At 38.1% G+C, this 20,678-nt stretch overlaps 1 long non-coding RNA gene across 2 annotated transcripts; it reads left to right on the forward strand.

Moving 5' to 3' along the window:
* Positions 1-63: 63 nt before the first annotated feature.
* LOC135966298 (uncharacterized) lies at positions 64-19,626 on the forward strand. 2 transcript variants are annotated; one of them, XR_010579522.2, is made up of 5 exons: positions 64-123; positions 1,513-1,653; positions 14,610-14,726; positions 18,911-18,964; positions 19,499-19,626. It is a non-coding gene; the product is annotated as an uncharacterized lncRNA (long non-coding RNA). The 2 variants fall into 2 exon arrangements; XR_010579524.2 differs by having other exon boundaries at positions 18,914-18,964.
* Positions 19,627-20,678: the final 1,052 nt, after the last annotated feature.

The following is a 20,678-nucleotide window of genomic DNA, read 5'->3' on the forward strand; positions in this document are numbered from 1 at the left end:
CGGCGCTTTTATACAGTTCCCTCCCGCCTGCTCCGGACACGCCTCCTTCCCTTCCGGAGCCCCGGGTAGGCGAGAAGCAGGCAAGGGCGCGGAGGGAAGAATCGGGAAGGCGGCCAGAGCACGGTAAATGGCCCAGAAGTTGGGCAGATTAGGCCAACCTCGTCCCCTCGCCTGGGGGCCCCGGACCTGCACCGGCGGGAGGCCGCGAAGGCGCGGGGACGCAGAGGTCGAAGCTTGGTACCCTGCAGCTACTGCTCGCGACGAGTCCCAGCTCACCCTCCCGGATCCGACGGGGCTCACCTGGCACGCCTGGGGACAGACGAAATAACCTCGTGCGCCAGAGAGGGCTCGGAGCTCCCTCTTTTATAGAGTCGGAGAGGGAGAGGAGTCGGGGAGCTTCAGAGCAAAGAATTCACCCTGCCTGCCTTAGAGAAATAAAGTTTAATTGTGATCTGTAGTTAGGCCATTGTCCTATCACCTCTATTTTTTTTAAAAAAAAAACAATTACTTTAGTGAATGAATATTTAATAATTACAAGAATTGTCGACTCAAGGTTAAGTTTTGCGAGGGGAGATGCTTCATTCGGAATGGTTTGTTACTATGTCTTTGGAAATTAAGATTGAAAGAGAAGCGATAGATTATTAAACTACAGGTCACCAACACAGCAAAGCTTTGAAAGTTGTACTTTTTTGAACGGAAAGATAATGCCACCACAGTAATAATAGCTAACATCATTATGTGATGCACTTATTCATGTACCAGGTGCCAGACTAAGAACTTCGCATAGATTATCTCATTAAATTCTTTCATCAAATCTATTAGTATAGATCTTATTATTTTATTCCCATTTTATGGACGATTAAATACAAGGTTAATTTTCTTGACCAACCATATCTAGTTAATGGCAGAGCTCTAATTTAAACCTGGAGCTCCAGCTGTACAGTCTTAAAAAATACTTAAAACAAATATTTTATTGATTTTCCAAAATGTGTCTGTTTTTGTTTGTATAACTGGAGAACATTCCAAAGCATGTCATTAATTTTTTAAAAGAAAATATTAGCTGAACATTAACATCAGTGATCTTTAAAAGAAGGAATGATGTATGAGTTTAGGAATTAGTTATTTTAATAATAGAGTAGGATTCCAAATTTGCTTTAATTAGTGCAGGTGCATTTGTTAAACACGAATATGCCAAACCTGTAATCAGGGCGAAGCGTATTTATTTCACTCCGGATGTGCTGACCTCTGTGATTTCCCCAAATGTGGGAAACTTGACTGCATAATTTAGTGGGGGACTGCGTTCTCACTTTCGCAGGTTAGAAAAAAAATATATATACAGCACATCAATCATGATTCCAAGTTGATAGTTGCTTAGAAAGATTTTTATACATTAGGTACTCTTAGTACAAATATATCAAATATCAAAATGAGCTGCTTAATTTGGATACTGAAGGCATTGCAAATGATTGTTTTCTTTCTCTTTAAGATTTTTTTTTATTTTGTATTTTTTAGATGGAGTCTCTCTCTGTCTCCCAGGCTGAAGTGCAATGACGCAATCTCGGCTCACTGCAACCTTTGCCTCCGGGGTTCAAGTGATTCTCCGCCTTAGCCTCTCAAGTAGCTGGGATGACAGGCGCCCACCACCACGCCCAGGTAATTTTTTTGTAATTGTTTTTAGTAGAGATGGGGTTTCACAATGTTGGCCAGGCTGGTCTCGAACTCCTGACCTCAGGTGATCCGCCTGCCTCGGCCTTCCAAAATGCTGGGATTACAGGCATGAGTCACCGCGCCTGGCCTCTTTAAGATTATTTTAAAGTGTAGCATTTTATTTTTTCTGCAGCTTTATTAAGTTATATTTGACAAAAATAGTATCTATTTACCATGTACAATGTGATGTTCTGCTTATGTATACATTGTGAAATTATTAAATCAGGCCAAATAACATATCCATCACCTCACATACTCATCATTTTTGGGAGATGAGAATATTTAACATCTACTCTTTGTAGTTTTGAAGTACCTCAGTATATTCAGGGGATTGATTCCTGGACCTTTCAGGTATACCAAAATCTGCATATATTCAAGACCCACAGTCAGCCCTGCAGAACCTGCCGACACAAAAGTCAGCCCTGCTTATACATGGGTTTTACCTCTCTAGAATCCTGTATTTTCTATCTGAGTTTGAAAAAAAAAAATTGCATATAAGTAGGCCACACAATTCAAACCTGTGTTGTTCAAGGGTTAACTGTATACAGTACATTAACTGTAGTTATCATTGCTGTACAATAAATCTCCAAAACTTACTCATCCTGTCTAACTAAAACCGTGTACCCTTTTACCACCATTTTCCCCCCAAGGAAAAAAAAAAATTAGTGTCAATATAAACTCACTTTAATGTATAACATTAAGTAAATAACAAGTAGTACTAAAGGAGGACAGATATGACAAAAATAATCAAAATCGTATGAGAGTTACTGAAGCCTGTGAATCGTAGATCTAACCATACGGCTTTTATGAGACCAATAAGAAGGAATGGACTGATTCGTTGGACCAGGTTTAAAGAAACCAGGCAGTGTTCCTAACAGAAATTCAGTTCAATTTCTTTTCATTCAGCTCAGTAATACATGCTACGTTCATCTCCTGCAATGCATTCTCATTCTCCTCTCTATTCCTCCCTCTTTCCGTTCTTTTCCCTCTCAGTTCTCTCTGTCTCCTCCCACCTCCACCATTCCCTAGTTCTAGCTTCATTGATATCACTGACTTTCTCATCCAGAACAGAAGTATCTTCTGCTTCCCTCATACTGCTGCATTACAATTTTGTTGTGTAGTAATGTTACTTGAAATTAAATCAAGAGAATGTCAAAGCAAATATCCAAGAGATTAGAAAGAGCTAATATGCAAATGAAAGATTTTGGGTAGGCTTATATGGAAGTCGCAAATGGGTCAGAATGACTGAGATCTCTCCTTAAGACTGGCTTTTGATAGGGGATGCAGGCCAGCATTCAGTTGATTGGCAGAAGAAAAACCAAGGAGTTACTTTAAACTGAACAAGAGGCAGGGCTATGTTCCAGGTAGATAGGAGGCATGGGGTATGTTTTCTTATGGAAATAGCAGGCTACCATTGTACAGCTCAGGGAGTTCAACATTTAACGCACTGGGTAGAAAGGTATTTCATAATTATCTAATTTTTGCTTGAATACTTTCAATACTCTTTGTCAGTCATGCTATTATTGATTAATCCAATTTTGAAAAGCTTTTTTCCTGAGCTTTATCATTTTTGTTGTTAAGAGGCAGGTGTAATTTACCAAATAAGTCTTATCTTGCTTTGTGCATATGAAATATCTCTTGTTCATTCACTATTTTGTGGATATCATCTTTTAGACACACATATTGTTGTCAATATTTTTCTTTTAAAAAATGGCTCTCACAAACTGAAACTTATTGCCTGACCAAGCCAGACCAGAGGCAGGCTCTCTGTATCTGTCTTTGGGTGACTGGAGGAGGGGGAAAAGGAGAAGAATGCTCTCTTTGATTATGAAATTTCCTCTGCTGAAAGCTCTTTGGTGGCTTGCCATTGCTCTTGGAATAAAGAAGTTAGCACCTTACCAAAGCCTTCAGGGCCTCCAGGATCTTGCCTCTCCCTCCCTCTCCAAGGTCAATTCATTACGTGATCCCCTTTTTCCAGGGTCAAGGCTCTTCTGTCCTCATAATTCTCACCTCAGACCATTTGCAAATACCCTTCTTTCTGCCTCCATTTGGACCACTTTGTTTCACCCTATCATTGCGCCTAGTAAGTACGCACTTGTCATTTAGGTCTCAACTCAGTATTCCCTATGTTTCCTTCCTCAGGGAGGCTTTCGCTGATCTCTTTGCTTTGGTCAATTCTCCTCTTATAAAGTCAAGCATGAACTACCTATTTTTTACAAAACAACTGTAGTTTTATATTTGTTTGACTATTTGGTTAAAGTCATTATGACTGCCCTTGCTCATTATTTTATTGTCAATATCTTTCACAGGGAAAAGAACAGAGTGAATCCCTTAAATATTGGTCAATTAGGTTGCTGTTGCCACATATAAGCCAGGAATTGGTCTAAGTCCTTAGTTTATATTCTGTCAATAACTTCTTATGACAATCACGTAAGACAGGTAATTTTAAACTTTTCTACTTGATAAATAAGGAAACAGGATCAAGGAAGTACAGTGATTTGCTCAAGATCCCTTAGTTGATAAGTGGGAAAACCATTATCTAACCTAGACATATGGACTATGGTTAGAAATTTTTTTGGGGGGGGAGTGGAGGAGGACAGAGTCTCACTCTTGTTGCCCAGTCTGGAGTGCAATGGCATGATCTTGGCTCATGCAACCTCCACCTCCCAGGTTCAAGTGATTCTCCTGCCTCAGCCTCCCGAGTAGCTGGGATTACAGGCATGTGCCACCATGCCCAACTAATTTTTGTATTTTTAGTAGAGACGGGGTTTCTCCATGTTGATCAGACTGGTCTCGAACTCCTGACCTCAGGTGATCCGCCCACCTCGGCCTCCCAAAGTGCTGGGATTACATGCGTGAGCCACCGTGCCTAGCTTGGACTTTTTTTTTTTTTTTTAATTTGCTTAGCACACTTTTCTGTCATTCTTCTTCCATTATTAGTACTCATTTTCCTTAGAGAATTCAGACTATTCCGTATCTTTCAGGAGAGACTGTCATTCACATGGTTCTGTTTTCCCACCTCCCTCCACTATAGGAGATAGGCTTAGTTCCCTGATCTGTCCAGTCCTGATTGGTTGAGGAATGGGTACATCACATGAGGTGGGCCAATCAGAATCCACTGTGGGACTTTTCTGCTAGAGCTAATGGAGAAGGCTATTTCCTTCCTATGGAGTTTCCAAACTATAAGAATGTAAAGTTCTCTTTGCCTATGTGAAGACGTGTGATTTTACCAGCCTTGATAATGATGAAATACATAATAAGTTCACAGAGTATTCTTTGAATAATATATTTTTTTCTAGTATTCAGAAAACAACATCAGACTCATTTGTCTAGTTCAGGGTTGTTCTTGATTATGTAATAAGGATTAGCAGTATTGCCAAGGATAGTGTATTAGTTCATTTCCATTAATATAAAGAGATGCCTAAGACTGGGTAATTTTTAAAGAAAAGAGGTTTATTTGGTTCACAGTTCTGCAGGATGTACAGGAAGGATGGTGCTGACATTTGCTTCTGGTGAGGCCTTAGGAAGCTTACAATCCTGGAGGAGGGTAAAGCAGAAGCAGGTGTGTCAGGTGGCAGGAGACAGCACAACAGAGTGAGTGGGGGAGGAAGTCTCAGATCTTAAACAACCAGATCTTTCATGAACTAACTGAGCAAGAACTCACTCATTACCAAAGACATGGTGCTAAACTATTCATGGGGGGTCCACCCCCATGATCTAATCACCTCCTATCAGGTCCCACCTCCCACAATGGGAATTACATTTCAACATGAGATTTGGCGGGGGGGGATTATGAGAAATCGTACAGTTCTGCTTTCAGCCGCCCAAATCTCAGGTTCTTCTCTCATTTCTAAACACAAGCATGCTTTCACAATAGTCCCCCAAAGTGTAAACTCCTAAGTTCTAAGTCCCAAGTCCAAAGTCTCATCTGGAGATTAGTTCCTTCCACCTATCAGCCTATAAGATAAAAAATAAGTAATTTACTCCCAAGATGCAACAATAAATAATACAGGCATTGGGCATATGTTACCATTCCAACAGGGAGAAATTGGCCGAAAGAAAGGAGCTACAGGTCCAATGCAAGGCCCAGCAGAGCAGTAATTCAATCTGAAGGCTCCAAAATGATCTTCTTTGACTCCATGATCCACATCCATGGCACACTGGTGCAAGGACTCCCAAGGTCTTGGATAGTTCTGCCCCTGTAGCTTTGTGGGTGCAGCCCCTGTGCATGCTCTCGTGAGTTGGAGTTGAGTGCCTGAGGCTTTGCAGGTTCAGGATGCAAGCTGCTTGTAGATCTACCATTCTTGGATCTGGAGGATGGTGGCCTCTTTCCCACAGCTCCACTAGGCAGTGACCTAGTGGGGGATCTGTTTAGGGTCTTCAACCCTACATTTTTCCTCTACACTGCTCTAGTAAAGCCGTCCTGTGAGGGCTTCACCCTTGCAGCAGGCTTCTGCCTGGTCACACAGGCTTTCTTGCATGTTCTCTGAAATCTAGGAGGGAGCTGCCAAGCCTCCTTCACTCTTGCATTCCATGCACCTGAAGGCTTAACACCACATGAAAGCGACCAAGGCTTACAGTGGCTTATGGTCTCCAAAGCAGTGTCTGGGGCCCTTTGAGCCAAGTCCAGAGCCAGAGCAACCAGAATGTGGGAAGCAGTGACCTGAGGTTGCACAGGGCAGTCGGGCCCATGACTAGGCCTCCAAATCCATTTGTTTTTCTTAGGCTTCTGGGCTTATGATGGGAGGGACTTCCTCAGATACTTCTGAAATGACTTTGAGGCTTTTTTCTCAATAGCTTGGATATTAGCTCTTGGTTCCTTTTTAGTTAGGCTAATCTCTCTAGCAAATGGCCACTCCAAAGCCTGCTTGTGTTATCTCCTGAAAATGACTTTTCCTGTTCTATCACATGGACAAGCTGCAAAATTTCCAAACTTTTTTGGCTCTATTTCCCTTTTAAATATAAGTTCCAACTTTAAGTTCTTTCTTTGCTCCTGCATCTGAGTATAGATTGTTAGAAGCAGTCAGGCTACATCTTGAACACTTGCTGCTTGGAAATTTCTTCCACCATATATCCTAAGTCATGACTCTTCGATTCAACATTCTACAAATCTCTAGGGCATGAAGGCAAAGCAGCCAATTTCTTTGATAGGGCATAACATGGGTGACCTTCACTCCAGTTCCCAATAATTTCCTCATTTCCACCTGAGACTCCTTAGCCTGGCCTTCACTATTCATATTTCTATCAGTGTTTTGGTCACTACCATTTAACCACTCTCAAAGAAGTTCCATATTTTCCCTTATCTTCCCATCTTCTGAGTGCTCCAAATTCTTCCAACCTTTTTCTGTTACCAGTTCCAAAGCTACTTCCACATTTTCAAGTATCTTGATAGCAAAATCCCACTCCCTAGTAGAAATTTTCTGTGTTAGTCTGTGTTACTATAAGGGAATACCTGATACTAGGTAGCTTATATAAATAAAAAGAGGTTTAATTGGCTCAGAGTTCTGCAGAATGTACAGGAAATGTGGTACTGAAATCTGCTTCTTGTGAGGACTCAGGAAGCTTGCAATAATGGTGAAAGGTTAAGGGAAACAGATGTATCACATAGCAAGAGAGACCAACCAAGCAAGTAGAAGGAGCTCCCAGACTTTTAAACAGCCAGATCTTGCATGAATTAATTGAGCAAGAACTCACTCATCACCAAGGAGATGGTGCTAAACCATTCATTTGGGATCCATCAGATAATCCAATCACCTCCTACCAGACCCCACCTCCAACACTGGGAATCATAGTTCAACATGAGATTTACAAGGGACAAAACATCCAAACCATATCAGATAGCAAATACTTACATTGTTGGTGGTTGTCTTTTTTCCCCCTTAATACTATGCCTAAAAATTAGTTGTATGATCAATTTAAAAATCAACAGTAAATAATTACATTCCTGAAAAAAGTTGAGCTTGTATAATAACACATCTTAGAAATTTTTGTTTACCTCTCTTGTGAAACTCTAGAAATATTCATATTAACTCAGAATGTTCTGTTTAGTCTTATCAATAAACATTGATTACATATTAAATGGAATTTGTTTGACAAAAAATAAAAAAAGCATGAGTGTCCCTGGAGATAATTATTATATGGATAAGCAATTATACTCCATATGTATCAAATAATCAAGAAGCAAGCTCAGCTGCTCACTGCTTGTAACAAGAACAAAGTGCAGTGAAAGGAAAATTACTTTATTCCAGGGCTTGCAGTGAGGAAATGGCCAAGGCTAGTGCCTTAAAACCGTTTCAAACTTTAGGCTGGGGAGAGGGGCTTAAAAAGGGAACTTTGAATGGGAGGCATGCTTGAGTGGCACTGGGTACAAGGTCTGTGTGTCTTGTACCAGTGGCTATCTTGAGTTACGGTTAGCCTAGAGTGTGGGCTGGCATTATCTCAACAAGGTTGTTGACTAACTACCTTGAGGTAATCTCTGGAATTTTGTGTCTGGGTCTTCATGCTTGGTCTGTCTCAAAATTAGCTTCTGGAACTTCTAAGAAAGCACAACTTGTAAGTGTGCATGGGGTAAGTTTAACAAGTACACAGTTAGATAAATGTTCATAGTATCAAGGAAGTGTGTGGTGAGAGAGGGACATAGTGTTCCAAAGAAGACTTCAAGGCTATATTTTAAAACTAAGGAGAAAAAAAGAAGGTTTCTGCAGTATGCTTCAAGGTTACATGTGGAGCCTAGGGGGAAAGGAGAAAAAGGAAAGAAGAAAAAGACAATTCTCAAAAGAAGAGATACAACTTGCCAACAAACATATGAAAAATGTTCAATATCACTAATTAACGTGAAAATGAAAATTAAAGCCATGAGATACCACCTTTCTCCTGCAAGAATGGCCATAGCTAAAATAATCAAAACATAATAGATGTTGGTGTGGATATCATGAAAAGGGAACACTACACTGCCGGTGGAAGTGTAAAGTAGTACAACTGCTATGGAAAACACTATGGAGTTTCCTTAAAGAATGAAGAGCAAAATAACCATCTGATCCAGCAATCTCACTACTGGGTATCTACTCACAGGACATTTGCATATGCATGTTTATAGCAGCACAATTAGCAATTGCAAAAGTATGGAAGCAGCCTAAATGCCCATCAACCAATGAGTAGATAAAGAAAATGTGTTGTATGTACATCATGGAATACTGCTCAGGCCTAAAAAATGAAATAATGGCATTTGCAGCAACCTGGATAGAGTTGGAGACCGTTATTATAAGTGAAATAACTCAAGAATGGAAAACCAAGTATTGTATGTTCTCATTTACAAGTGGGGTCTAAGCTATGAGAGTGCAAAGCCATAGAATGATGTAATAAACTTTAGGGACTTGGAGACAAGAGTGGATGAGGGGTGAGAAATAAAAGACTACACATTGGGTACAGAGTACACTGCTCCAGGGTAGGTGCACCAAAATCTCAGAAATTACCACCAAAGAACTTACCCATGTAACCAAAAAACACTTATTCCCCTAAAACTTTTGAAATTAGAAAAGAAAAGAAAATGTTAATGTATTTTGAAGCTAAAATGCTCATTACAGTATTGGCTAACATGATCCAATGAGAAAACGAGATTACCAAGAACATCTAAAGGGATAAACTTATTTACATATTCTAGTAGCAACTTGAGGGAAAATAAATCCAGTGGATCTTAGAGATAGGATTTCTGGCATATTTCAAAAGTACAAATTCAGCTTTGCAGAGAGAACTTCAATTATTTATTCATTAATCCCCTTGCTCGGTAAATATTTGTTAATACTTCCAGATGACACTATTTCCTTCAAAGCACATGATTAATAATTAATATTTAAATAATAACCGACTTTCTCTAACTTACTATTTTAGTGTTTAATAATTTCCTCCAAAACATATTATTCATTTCCTTTGTCACTGCCCTACTTGAGAGCCTCCTGAATCTCACGTAAACTATTCACCAGTGGTCTTCCTATCCTTGGTCTTCTATTACTAAAGTCCATTTCAACATTGCTGTCAAAGTTACAGCTGCATGTGTAAAAATCTGGTCATGCCACTTTTCTGTCTATCATGGTATTTTTACCCTTCGTACCTAGAGAATAAAATCCAGGACTCCTTACAATTTGGCCACAATATTTATAGTTCTCTATGTTCAACTGTTATCCACTTCCTTCCAAATAACCATATTGAACTTCTCAACATTTTCTCCTTTTTTTTTTTTGTACAAATCTTTCATTGGACATATAGTTATCCATTTCTTTTGGGTAAATATATAAGAATGAGATGTCTAGGTTGCATATTATGTCTATATTTAATTTTTTTAGTATATTTTATGTTCTCGGGTACATGTGCACAACGTGCAGGTTTGTTACATATGTATACATGTGCCATGTTTGTGTGCTGCACCTATTAACTTGTCATTTACATTAGGTATATCTCCTAATGCTATCCCTCCCCAGTCTCCCCACCCCACAACAGGCCCCGGTGTATGATGTTCCCCTTCCTCTGTCCAAGTGTTCTCATTGTTCAATTCCCACCTATGAGTGAGAACATGTGGTGTTTGGTTTTCTGTTCTTGTGATAGTTTGCTGAGAATGATGGTTTCCAGCTGCATCCATGCGCTTACAAAGGATATGAACTCATCTTTTTTATGGCTGCATAGTATTCCATAGTGTATATGTGCCACATTTTCTTAATCCAGTCTGTCATTGAAGGACATATGGGTTGCTTCCAAGTCTTTACTATTGTGAATAGTGCCACAATAAACATACATGTGCATGTGCCTTTATAGCAGCATGATTTATAATCCTTTGGGTGTATATCCAGAAATGGGATGGCTAGGTCAAATGGTGTTTCTAGTTCAAGATCCTTGAGGATTCACCACACTGTCTTCAACAATGGTTGAACTAGTTTACAATCCCACCAACAGTGTAAAAGTGTTCCTATTTCTCCACATCCTCTCTAGCACCTCCATCATCTCAGCCCAAAATCTCCTTAAGCTGATAAGCAACTTCAGCAAAGTCTCAGGATACAAAATCAATGTGCACAAATCACAAGCATTCTTATACACCAATAATAGACAAACAGAGAGCCAAATCATGAGTGAACTCCCATTCACGATTGCTTCAAAGAGAATAAAATACCTAGGAATCCAACTTACAGGGGATGTGAAGGACCTCTTCAAGGAGAACTACAAACCACTGCTCAATGAAATAAAAGAGGACACAAACAGATGGAAGAACATTCCATGTTCATGGATAGGAAGAATCAGTTTCGTGAAAATGGCCATTCTGCCTAAGGTAATTTATAGATTCAATGCCATCCCCATTAAGCTACCAATGACTTTCTTCACAGAATTGGAAAAAACTACTTTAAAGTTCATATGGAACCAAAAAAAGCGCCCACATTGCCAAGACAATCCTAAGCCAAAAGAACAAAGCTGGAGACATCATGCTACCTGACTTCAAACTATACTACAAGGCAACAGTAACCAAAACAGCATGATACTGGTACCAAAACATATATACATATATAGACCAATGGAACACAACGGAGCCCTCAGAAATAATACCACACATCTACAACCATCTGATCTTTGACAAACCTGACAAAAACAAGAAATGGGGAAAGGATTCCCTATTTAATAAATGGTGCTGGGAAAACTGGCTAGCCATATGTAGAAAGCTGAAACTGGATCCCTTCCTTACACCTTATACAAAAATTAATTCAAAATGGATTAGAGACTTAAATGTTAAACCTAAAACCATAAAAACCCTAGAAGAAAACCTAGGCAATACCTTTCAGGACATAGGCATGGGCAAGGACTTCATGTTTAAAACACCAAAAGCAATGGCAACAAAAGCCAAAATTGACAAATGGGATCTAATTAAACTAAAGAGCTTCTGCACAGCAAAAGAAACTACCATCAGAGTGAACAGACAACCTACAGAATGGGAGAAAATTTTTGTGATCTACTCATCTGACAAAGGCCTTATATCTAGAACCTACAAAGAACTCAAACAAATTTACCAGAAAAAAAAACAACCCCATCAAAAAGTGGGCAAAGGATATGAACAGACACTTCTCAAAAGAAGACATTTATGCAGCCAACAGACACGTGAAAAAATGCTCATCATCACTTGCCATCAGATAAATGCAAATCAAAACCACAATGAGCTACCATCTCACACCAGTTAGAATGGCAATCATTAAAAATTCAGGAAACAACATTTTCTCTTTGACACCTTTGTGCCTCTGCTCACATTGTTCCTTTAACATGGAGTAGCTTTTCCTCCATTTTTTGCCTGAAATCTCCTATTCATCATTCAAAGCCTGGTTCAAATATCACTTTCTCTTTGAAGCAGAGTGGTTGCTCATTCCTTACAATCTTAGGTTTACTATTAACAGGAAAATTAATTTGTAGTACATGAGCCGCCACTCAGTGAAGGAGAGGCTGTTGCTCAAAATGTGTTGAGTGAAATAGTAAAACGAGTTGTAGAAATGTGATGGGAACATTCTAGAGAACATTTATCAAGTCTTGATAAAAGTCCTATATGTGTATTCTTTTTTTGCAATTAAAGGTTTTATTAATATAAATATTTGTGACTCAAAATTTAGAAACTAGAGAAAATTTAGAGATTTTTAGGAACTATGAGTTTGTGAGTTATTTCATGAACACAGGTTATAAAACTAAAAGAAAATTTTGCTAAAATGTAATTTACACAGTTAATCTGCAGGTGATGAAATTGAGGTTACAGAGGGGCTAATTTATGATAGAATGAGGAGTAGAACCCACATCTTCAGACTTGACTTATGCAAAACCTTCTGGTTAGTCCGGAAGCAGTACTTCCAAGGAATCAAGATCAAAGAGTAAATATTCTAGTGCTGTTTATAGTAGAGTGACTCATTGTTAAGGAGGCAATGATTTTAAGATTATTCAGAAAGGAATTTCTAGAGAAAAAGAAAAGGTAGAATTGATTTTCTAAGTGATGTGTATTTCTATAAATATACTTTTTTATATTCTATATTCCCAGAATATAGGAGGCTGTTGAATGCATACATTTTAGATGCTCAAATATAATGTAATACAACAATTTTAATAAATTTTACCATAGGTCCCTCTTCTTCATAAACACTTAAAAATCTATCATATAACTGTACATTTTGCATCATTTTAGTTTGTGACTTTTTCTATGTCTAATAACCTTTATTTGTACTAGATAAATTAGTTTGGGTTGGTGGTTTTGGTAGCAATGTTATTCTTTTTGGTTATTTGATTTTTAAAAAGATTTGTGGCTTCACCTGTGGCAATGTTGTTTTTCATATTCTACTTTTGAAACATGTGTCTTCTAGTGAATCATTTTAATGAGAAGTTCCTGGAGTATGGCTTATTTCTTAATTTACAAGTTTGTTTTGCATCACTCTTGGAACGACAAAGTTAATAAAGGGTGAGGTATATAGACAAAAGTAATGTTTTGGAAAGTTCTGTCACAAGATGCAATGCAACTCCCATGGTGTCTTTTCCTATGAAAACTATAAACAGGGAATACTGAGAAGCTATCAGACATTAGGGACTTTCTTTCTTCTTTCTGCCTTTTTGGGGGTTGGGGTGGATAAGGAATGAATTTGACATTAAGGCAACTAGGGAACAGATAACTTTTACCATTTTGGGTTCCACAGTCCGAAACAGGCATTGTAATATTTCTTTTCTTTTCTTTTTTTTTTTGGGGGGGGTGATGTACAACTTAGACAAGTTGTAGATTTTTCGTGTCTCCTTTCAACGTCATCAGACCACTTATCAAGTTTGCATAAAATACATTTGTTAACAGTGTACATTGTTGTCTGAGTTTTCTCTCAGCTAGAAACTGACTGTTTGCAATGGCCCCCATCTTCACAGGTTATGGGGATCTTAATCAGTTTTCAACCTATTTTCCAGAGGCCTTGAGGGTAGAGATGGCTTTTGGAATTTAGATATCCAAACTTAGACTGGTTAGTAAGCCCCAGGCATTGTCATCCTTGGCCACATACACTACTCGCCCTCACCTACCTGTTTTTTTTTTTTTTTTTTTTTTTTGTTGGCAAATGCCAGACACTAACTTTCTTATTCTGAAAACTATACCCAAGGTGAGGCACAGGTTAAACAAGATGTTCATTGTCATAACCTCTGAATTTTTAAATATGTTTCCTTTATAGTTTATTTAAAAATGCATTCTTCGCCAGGCACAGTGGCTCATGCCTCTAATCCCAGCACTTTGGGAGGCCGAGGCAGGTGGATCATGAGGTCAGGAGATCGAGACCATCCTGGCTAACATGGTGAAACCCCATCTCTACTAAAAATACAAAAAAAAAAAAAAAAAAAAAATCAACCGGGTATGGTGGCATGCACCTGTAGTCCCAGCTTCTTGGGAGGCTGAGGCAGGAGAATTGCTTGAACCTGGGAGGCGGAGGTTGCAGTGAGCCGAGACTGTGCCACTGCACTATAGCCTTGGTGACAGAGCAAGACTCCATCTAAAAAAAAAAAAAAAAAAGCAAAAATGCATTCTTAAATTGGATTGATTAATGTCATGATAGCTTTCATTTACCTTAAAATATGCAGTGTGGTATTGTGTGTTTGCTATTTGAGTGAGGCCTACATCCCACATGCTAAGAGCATTCTATTCAAGAATTTCAGTCCACAGCTGACAAGCAGGCTTTCTAATGAGAGTTCCATGCTTGATATGGTTTGACTGTGTTCCCACCAAAATCTCATCTTGAATTGTAGTCCCCATAATCCTCACGTGTTGTGGGAGGGACCCAATGGGAGGTAATAGAGCCATGGGGTCAGTTACCCCCATGCTGCTATTATCGTGATAGTGAGTGACTTCTCATGAGATCTGATGGTTTTATTAGGGGCTTTTTCCTGTTGCTGGGCACTTTTCCTTGCTGCCATGGTGTGAAGAATGACATGTTTGCTTTCCCTTCCACCATGATTGTAAGTTTCCTGAAGCCTCCCAGCCATGCTGAACTGTGAGTCAATTAAACCTCTTTCCTTTATAAATTGCCAGTCTCGGGTACGTCTTTATTAGCAGCATAAGAACGTATTAATACAATGCTTTAGCAGGTACTAATGCAAGCACTTATATTACCCATATGTAGCTTATCCATAGATGTTGGAAATATATTCAAAATAAGAATGTTATTAATAGATATTATTCATGAATAGCATGCTATATGGGAAAATGGTTTTTTAGAGGTGAAAATAGTGACTGACTGATCAGCATCATTAATGTAAAAAGAGAGCTCTAATTGGTAAGATTAAAGTTCTTAAGAATATGTGGATTGGTTAAACTTCTTTTAGAGACATAAACATGACCAGGGTATAAGAATCCAGGGAGGCCTGAAGCTTGTAGCAATAAAAGTGATGCTAAGGACGTGAGCCCTAAACAAACTGGTTCTAGCCATTGACTGAGAGAAACTCTAAGGATATGTTTGCGTTGAGTGAATTTTTCACTTCAGATGTTAAAGGGAGCACTTAACTGTACCAAGAACTGGGACTTACTCAAGCTTTAAATAATATTTTGTATGACCTGACTTGTGTCCACTTGTCAATGTATTGGTTAGTCATGTCTACATTTGTGAGAGAATTTGATCTATGATTTGCTTTCTCTATGGTCTGGTAGCCAAATAATATACTGTAAATAACCTAAGAATTATGCATAGTAAATAGACTTAAGATCAGTTCATAATTGTTTAGGGAGCATTTACCAAGCACTAAGTACTTTCCATACATTGTTGAATCTTCAGCTTCCAATGTCTGCACCGAAAAGGTGTGCTCTACAGTAGTCCTCACAACACTGCTAAGAATGCTGTTGTTGTTTGTTTTGGTTTTGATTTTGGTAAGCTCACTGTGAATAATGTGGTGCTTATCGTTGTCATTATTTAGAGAAAGGGAAATAAGATGATCAAATCCATCTATGAGATGGGTAAAATTACCCTGTTTTGCAGATGAGGAAACTAAGTCACAAGGGTACTTAAGTGACTACTCTAGGTCACAGAGCTAGAAAGTGGCCAATTTGGGATTCAGTTGGTATTTGAGTGACTCTAAAAATCCATTCTTTTAACCATAATATTTTAGTGTATCCCTTAATAGTACTTTGTTGTTAAATGGGAACATTTATGGACTAGGAAGGCAGTTAAACATTTCTGATAATACAGCATAGTATTTACATTGCAGAGTTTCCTTATGTAGTCAAAAGGTAAAAAAGTAACTTGTCTCATCCTAGGGCATGCTGGATAGCTACCCAGACTACAGGATAATTAGACACCTTTCAAAGAAGTACTTACAGCGTGGAAAATGTCCTTAGGGACTTTGATTCAATGACTGATTTCATGACAATGAAGGGCTCCGAAAGCAGAACGAGGTTCCTTTATGTAGAGTAAAGGAAATAGTTAGGCTAGCACTGGACCTTTTTGGTGCAGACATTGGAAGCTGAAGATTATCTGTACTGATTTTCCCCCTAATCCCCGTTATTGGGTTACTGGTTACCGACCTTAGTATAACTTGAACAATATCGTCTCTGTAACCTTTGTGTTGGCTTATCTTGATCAACTATCAGTGCAAAGTGAGAAGCTGCCTTTCATCTGATTTCCAATGGTGTTAACTAGAAAAAGAGAAACTAAAAAGTTTGCGCTGAGCAGAAATAGGTAGTCAAGGTATTAAAGCACTAACAGTGAACCTAAAAAAGGTATTTGAAGAAAGAAGGATTCCTGGAGAGAAGGTTCACTAAAAAATAGCCTACACCGTAGGACATTGTGAACAAAGAGAGTTGGCTAAAATCTGGATTATTTGCTATGGTACAAAGTTTTTCTGTTTGAACTTCAATGAAAAGTTTTTCGTCAATTTATCCTTGCACTGAAACTTTCCTCTTAAATCTAATGCATCAAAGATCTAGCATTGTTAAGGAAGAAATCCTTGAACTCTAAGCAGGGCTGGAAAAAAAAAATAGATAATGGTACATAAATCTTCCTCTCTGGAAAAAATAAATAAATAAAGCCAGTTTGACTTTTGGAGACCAGTTAAATCAGTTAGAAGAAGAGAGAAAGAGCTTTCTAGCCAAGGAGGGAGGAGAAAGTGAACAAGGAAGTTGTAAAACACAATACGATTATTTTACAATGGCTTATTAAATGAAAGGAGGTAGCACTTTGCTTGTCTAACATAGATCGTTTCACACGGTGCCACAGTAGAAATAACATCAGCTTTGTGATACACAGACCTCAGTTTAAGGCCTGGCTCTACCACTTTCTACCTGGGAAATTCATGGCAGCTTCTTAACTCCCAGTACTTGCCTGACAGTAGTATTGGGGCCTCTGTGTGACAGTAACCTTCTGTTTGACTTTGGCCAACTTAACCCCTATGTCTCAGAGGCTTCGTCTCTTAAATGGAAATAGTAATGCTTCATTGTTCCATTCTAGAACATTTTTCTGCACATGGGGACAAAACATACAGAACTAATGTTCCTAGTGGTTTTTGTTCTCTCAAATGAGGATAACAATGAACTCCTATAGTAGTGGCATTTCGAAGATTAAGTCGTAATGTATTTAAGGTCCCTAATTCTTAAGCAGACAATAAATGCTACATAATAAGCATGCAGTAAATATTAGAGCTACATTATTAAATTCATGAAAGATCTATTGGTGGCATTAATTTAGTACTTACTTTTGTAGAGAAAAATATATGCCACAGCAGACAACATACAGGAATATCATCTCATATCTGAATTGTGCTTGTGATTTTTCAAAGCATAATCACATTTTAATGGATAAGGGCATGCATACATCATAATTCTCACCTTCCAGAAAAGGAGGATGAGATCCAAAGAACTTTAGTGATGTTAACCAGAGATGATGTAATTTTAAATAGGGAAGTCAGGGCTGGAATCTGAATACCTGAATCCTATCCTAGTGATCTTCCCATTACATCTTTTTCTTGTTTTTGTTTGTTTGTTTGTTTGTTTTGCTGTTCTATAGGTCTGGCATACTTTTCCAGAAATCCTGTGTTAGAGTAAACTATAAGAAGGAGAAATATGCGATCAAATGATATTTTGAAAATCTTATGAGTTTATGATGCGTTCTTATCCTGAATTTATTATTGCAATTTTTTTGAATGTGAAAAAAGATAAATTATCTGTTACATTCAGAGAGGAACAGAGAGAACACACTTGTGCTAAATTGAGTGAACTCGTGCCACTATCAGTTTTGAGTTTTGAACTAATTTCAGACCCATGAAAGTTGAAAATTAACAAAATGCTTTGCTTTTTTCAAAAAAAAACTGAAATTTTTAAAACTCACAAATCAAATTTATCCACTCTAAATAACTATGGAAAGATAAATATTTTGATCAACACAACAAATTGGAATAAAAAAAATTATTAAATTTTCTGTGAAACATGTCTATTTAGAATAGAGTAATTGGTTACTGACTCTATATTGTTTAAGAGTGTTGGGATTATAGAATTAAGCCTGAACTGACTTTGATTCCTCAATATAGTTTGTTTCACCTACCCAGTTAAATACCTTAATATTTGATAATTCTTTTTCTTTGCAATATCAAAATACTTTTAGAAAGTAACAGAAATTTACAGCATTGTGTAAATATAATATTTGTCTATTTTAGTTCAGTCCAGCTGAATTTCCATCATGAAGAGTCTGCAATGCCAGGCATGATGCTTTCCCCAGATAACTACAGTCTCTGCCTTTGAAGAATCCAATGTCTGAGCTTTATGCAATAAAAGCTCATAGTTGCTATCATTCATTGACCTCTTGCAATGTATGAGCTGCTCTGCCAAGAGTTTTGAACATGTTTTCTGATTTAATCCCATTGTCCAAGGTTTTGGAAACAGTGTTTTATTAGCCCAGTTTATAGATGAGGGAACAGTGGCTTAGAATAAGGAACTTATACTGAGATACTAACTTCATAAATGGTTTAATCTATCTGATATGGTTTGACTGTGTCTCCACCCAAATCTCAACTTGAATTGTATCTCTCAGAATTCCCACAGGTTGTTGAGAGGGACCCAGGTGGAGGTAATTGAATCATGGGGGCTGGTCTTTCCCATGCTATTCTTGTGATAGTGAGCAAGTCTCATGAGATCTGATGGGCTTATCAGGGGTTTCTGCTTTTGCTTCCTCGTTTTCTCATGCTGCCATGTAAGAAGTGCATTTCGCCTCCTGCCATGATTCTGAGGCCTCCCCAGCCATGTGAAACTGTAAGTCCAATTAAACCTCTTTTTCTCCCCAGTCTCAGGTATGTCTTTATCAGCAGCATGAAAACGGATATGTTTATATATGTTGATATGAACACATATCAACATATATAAACAAAATGCAAACAAAATTGCTTGCAGCTCTAAGTAGATATAAGTATACTTTTCCTTCTTCAGTGGGAACAAAGGTATCGTAATTGTTGTTTCTGCCTACAGGTTATGCTTCAACATTGGTTATGTGATAGTAGCATCACCGTTGTGCAGAGAAGGCAATGCATTAGTAATCATAGAGGGGTGCAAAAATCCATCATGGCTGGTAACTCAAATCTCAAATGCTCTGACCTTGACCCTATAGCCTTGATTTTTATTAAAAAAAAGATTATAACCAAAATTATACTTTAAGTTAAACTTTAGGTTTACTTAAAGGTCTTTAATTATTTTTAATGATTTAAGATCATTAAAGATCTTTAAATCAATCTAAAGTTTGTTAAAGATAATGAAACTTCTCATCTTAACTCTATCTTGTGCTTTTTCTAGGAAACCATAGTAATAAGAAATGCCTCGAATATACTCAGAACTGTATTTTATAAAGGGATCACAAACACACAGTGCCAGAAGACCTTAGACAAGAGTGTATGAAGGGCACAAAGGTAGGAGAGAAATTAGTGAAGACATAGTACTCGAAAAATAATAGACTTTCCCCTCTTGTATTTCAATTTTTGAGAGCGAAAACTTGTGACAGAATATTTAGAAACATATTAGAGATACATAATTTCGTCCTTATTTATTTATTTATTTATTTATTTTTTGAAACAGAGTCTTGCTCTGTCGCTCAGGCTGGAGTCCAATGGCCTGATCATGGCTCACTGCAACCTCTACATCCTGGTCTCAAATTATTCTCATGCCTCAACCTCCCAAGTAGCTGGGACTACAGGCATGTGCCACCATGTCTGGCTAACTTTTTATTTCTTTGTAGAGATAGAGTTTTGCCATGTTGTCCAGGCTGGTCTCAAGCTCCTGGACTCAAATGACCTACCTGCCTTAGCCTCCCAAAGTGCTGAGATTACAGGTGAAAGCCACCATGCTAGGCCTCATTCATGCATTTAAATAGTAAAGTAAGTGATTGTGTTCTAAATTTGCTAAGGCTTCTGTAACAAAGTAATGCAGACTGGGTGGCTTAAGTAACAGAAATTTATTTTCTCACATTCTGGAGGATGGTAGTCCAACATCAAAGTGCCAGCAGAGTGGTTTTGTCTTCCTTGGTTTGTAGATGGCCATCCTCTTGCTGCCTCATCACAGTGTGTCTGTGCACAGCTGGTGGCTCTCTGTGTATCTAAATTTCCACTTCTTATAAGAAAACCAGTCAGAATGGAATAAAGTCTTCCTCAGTGACCTCATTTTAACTCATTACCTCATGGCCTATCTCCAAATACAGTCACATTCTGAGTTACTGGGTGTTAGGGTTTAAAGATATGAATCTGGATGAGGGGACACAATTCATCCTATAGAAGTGACTTTAATTGCAAAGAGCGTAGTTTCTTTAAATCTAGAATCTAGTGCAACTTCTTCAAAATTTTCACTCTATATAAATTAACCATGATCTAATTTGCTAATGAAATGCATTTATTTATTAAAAATAACATTCCTGAATTAGCTTAAAAGGACAATATACACATATATGTGTACATATTTGAGTATATATAAATGCATACATACA

This window comes from Macaca fascicularis, chromosome 11 (genome assembly GCF_037993035.2).
Source record: "Macaca fascicularis isolate 582-1 chromosome 11, T2T-MFA8v1.1".
In the NCBI taxonomy this organism is placed as follows: Eukaryota; Metazoa; Chordata; class Mammalia; order Primates; family Cercopithecidae; genus Macaca; species Macaca fascicularis.